The sequence below is a fragment of the Ochotona princeps genome, chromosome 9 (assembly GCF_030435755.1).
Source record: "Ochotona princeps isolate mOchPri1 chromosome 9, mOchPri1.hap1, whole genome shotgun sequence".
Classification (NCBI taxonomy): Eukaryota; Metazoa; Chordata; class Mammalia; order Lagomorpha; family Ochotonidae; genus Ochotona; species Ochotona princeps.
Genome location: NC_080840.1, coordinates 27394623 through 27399003, shown reverse-complemented (window position 1 = coordinate 27399003; position 4381 = coordinate 27394623).

Sequence of the window (4381 nt, the reverse complement as noted above, 5' to 3'; positions counted from 1 at the left end):
ATCTGAATTGCAAGAGACAACACACTGATAATTTATATTTTGGGTCTTGTGGAGGGATGCAAAGGAAACATCTCTCAATAAAAATGGAGAAAGGGAACGCTTCCGGAAGCTTCCATTCTCCTTTTCTCTAGTCTGTTTCTCTACATTTACAATGTTGGAATTTTTTCTTTCTCTTGTTTATTCTGCAATGTTTTTTTTTTTTTAGCTCCCCCCATCTTGAATCTGTCCCACCCTTCTGTCTGCCTTCTGTGACATGATTGTTAAGTCAATTTTCATGTTGCTTCTCTGACTGTCTTAATGGCTCCTTATCCTTTATCTGTCTCTGGGATCAGCTGCTCCAAACTGGCCATATCTCACTCTCACCTGTTCTGACACTTTCTCTATAGCCACTTTAGGGTGGATTCACAATTTCCACACCTTCTAGCTGGAACTCAGTCATAGGAGCACATCTAGCTGCAAAGATGGCTGGGAACCATGGTCAAGTTCTTACGGTAGTGGAAACAGCTTTAGCAGGACAGTTAGCAACCTGATATGCTTTTCTTTAAATCTCCTAAGGTAACAATTATATTCCAATAAGTAAAACACTTGGTCATACAGAACCTTTTCTGTTATCAATGAAGAGAATGGCTAGCACTGCTTCTCTGGAAAGTTCTTGGTGCTAATAAGGAACTTCTCGTGCAGCAGGTAAGCCATGCTTTAACGGAGACAGGAACCAGTGGAATTCCCCAGCCACTATTTATGGAGTCCCGACAAGGGTTACATTTGCTTTCTTCAACTGGAAAGCAACCTAAGCCAACTGACCTGAATAATGGGGAGAGGATAGTATTCCAGCATGAGTGTGCAAGCATGTGGAAGTGATGCTGCCACTTGGAGACTAGAATTCACCCAGTGTACTGACAGAGATGGAGACAACAATAACCTTCGAAGCCATATGCTCCTGAGGTGGACCCTCCAGGGCCATGTCCAGGGCAGCCTTTGCACTAACCTGCTAACCTTCCTGTTGAGAGAGGAACTCAGTTCATCAACAGAGAAACTTTTGTGGTGGACCATTGCAGCTGAGGTCAGTCCGTTACTGTAGATTTGTTAATACTTGAAGAAAAAGTTTAAATACTAATTTTCTATTCATTTACAATGTTATAGACCAAGGTAAATTTGAATATCCTGTTTGCAATGTATTTGAATTACAGGCTCGAGGAACCATAAAATGGAGATATTGGATTATAGAACAAGTACTTAATAAAAAAGATAATTACAATGAAATCAATTGAAATGACATATACATATTTATATATTTGTCTTAAACTTGCTTGTTTAAAAGTTTGCATAAAATAAATGTTTGTTGTCTCAAGGAAAAAACAACCTTGAACCTTCCTGCTTTCTTTTACTCCTTACATCTGGTTTCTACTGTTTCCAGTTAATTTCTCATGTTAATATATTATGTTGTATTCATAAAGCACATTTAAAAAAATATTTACCACAGTGATAATGAATAGCATAGTTTCCATGCCCTAAAATTGTTCATGGTTTATGTGGCAATTTTGTAGAAAGTTTTCTCTCAAATGTGAAGTTTTTAGAAATAGAAAGTCTGTTGTGTGTGTGCCAAGATTTGACCAATGGTTGACATATTGAGATGTTCAAAAAAGGTTGTTGAACTAATTCATAGATCATAAACAATTGAGACTAAATGGTATCTTACTTTCAGCCCATTGCTTCAATTACATATTTGATTCTCCCCTAAAATATTCCAGTATTTGATTTTCCAGTGTCTGCTGGTACTGAAAGGCTTTTGTTTATGTTTTATTTAGTTTATGCAGGATATGACTTTCCCAGTTTTCTTCTTTCATCATGAAGAAGAAATAAGTGCATCTAACCAGGAAAAGCCAGGGTATGTGAGCAGAAGTAGAAAGAAGTGATCATCGGGGAAGGAGGCAGTCGTATCAACAGGTTACAGAAGGGGTCTAAACTGGTCACCTCACCTAGTAGTGCCCATTCAAAACAGAGGGTCAGTAACTACAGCTGTTTCAGGTTTGCCAATTTTGTCCTCCAATTTAGACACGTGCCTTCCATCGCCTTTAATAGGAGCCATGTGTGTATGGTTGGTGGCAGTACTTATCGCTCAGGAAGCAAAGTGCTGAGTTCCTGCCACCCACCCACATCTGTGGCTTTAATAAGCCACAAGCAAATGAAAAACAAATATGCTCCTGGCATATTTGGAAAGCAAGGAGTGTTAACCAAACCAACCAAAAGAAAAAAGAGGATTAGGGGGGTGGAGACCTTGCTGGTGGGCTGCTTAGGCAGAAGAAAAAACCTGGCCTGGTACACTTTGGCGTCTGTTCCTGAGGGGCTTGGTTGACACATTACAGATATTTATGAAACACAGTGTTAAGGAGATAATAGCAATCTTTAATTAATTTTCCAAACAAACACTTGCTTGAGTTCCCAGAAGTTGTCAGGTAGACTATGTTAACCTTTTTCATATTTTCAGCATTGCACCTTGAGGGGAAAAAAGGCTTTTTCATTATTTTAGTCAAGAATAATCATGGTCTCATTAAAAAATATCTGAACTGTATAGCAGTCAGTGGTTAGCAGCAATGCACTTCACGACAGGAAACTTTTTACAATGCAAAGCCATTTGTGGGTGCCAAGTGGAGTTTAGCCAGTAGTCATTGATGGGATTCCTTCCCAAGACATATTGTTCAATAAATAAAAGAAAATTGTAGAACAATGTATGTATAAACCTTTATTCAACAGACAGGATTATCTGCAAAACGTAATTCTCTCAAAAGCCTAGGTTTGTGATCTGTTTGCTGTGTGTCAGTTCTAGTCTTGATAAAACTAATTATCTTGTCTAGTTGGTGCCCTGGGATTTAGATGTTGGCCAGAGGATCCTTGAGGGAGCTATGCATAGCTGATTAGAGGTTAGATGAATATTCTGAAGTTTGATCTGTTTAAGGCAACTCAAAAGCCTCAGCTCGTTTTATTGTCCCAACCTGTCATCTAGGGACTGGCTCTTTTCCTTGCCAGCGATAATTGTTGTAGAGAGTTCACAGGTTGGGATATCTAGATTTGGGGAGGAAAGCTTTTGACTCCTCCCCCTGGTTCTCTATCTTATCTTCTGCTCTACTTTTAACCTCAAATTCCAACTGTAGCCTCAGGCAAAGGATTTAGCAACGCTGACTATGGGATGAAAGCGGTGGACTGACTTAAATACCCTCAATTACTTGGAGTCAGAGTTTTCCTTAGCTAAGTGTTATTTAGGTTTATCCCCAAGCTAGAAGGTACCTGCACAGTTACCTAATATGGTAGCCTTTTTGGTTAGGCACATTACTTGTATTTTCAGGTAAAATAGTGAGTCAGCCACCTTGTGTAGCAAACATTGCCAATTTCGTAGCTTGGTGAGGCGATAGATATCCTTACTACCAACTACACATCACAGCCCAGTCAATTCCATATTTATAAAACTCCCTTTTTAAGAACTGGCTTCTGTATTAGACGTAACTCTCAGCTGACACAAACCGAACTGTCCTCTCCGTGTGTAACATGGTATAATTTTCTTGAAACAGAGATAAATTCCATCAAAAGTTTCGTTTGAGGTAAACCTTAAGTAACCACATACCAGATGTACTTTATTTTCACCCGTAAATTTCATTTCCTTGTTGTTGGCTTCATTCTCAGATTTCTTATGATCCTTTTGGCAATTACACATGTTTTTGTTCATGAAAAAAAATACAATGCATAGATTTCAAATGTTTGTGTTCCAAAGTAATTTTTCTTTTAATTTCATGTCCCAGGAACTTTTTTGAAGTACCCTGAGATTCCTAATGTTGGCATCCTCAAATGAAAAAGAGATCTTCTTAATCAACAACACAGTCTTGAAATTGTTCCCTTTCCTCAGTTGGCTCAGCTGAGACGTGTGTTCATTCTAAACAGATCCTGTGGGTTGCAGCTGATCGGCCACGTCTCCCACTCAGCCCCGGAGAAAGGGCTCATCAGCTGCAACACGGCTTTGCAGGGTCGGGGGAGTTGGTTTGCCTAGGAAAATGTATTTTATTAATGGGAAAAGTGATAGGAGAAATTGATCAAAGGAAATAAAATTTTAGCTAGGAGGAATAAGTTCTGGAGATCTATTGTGTAGCATAGTGATTGTAGTTAGTAATAATGTATTTTATACCTGAAAATGGAGTTCAAGTGTTGTCACAACAAGTCACTAACGCACATATTAATTAGCTTGATTTAATGATTTTGACATGAGATACAAAGTCAGAGTTCTTTCATATGCTGATTCACTACCCAAATGCCCACCACAGCTGGGGCTGGGGAGGGGGTCTCTTGGGGTCTTGGTGTTTTAGCCAGATGCTCTATCACTTGTGGGGTCAAGGTG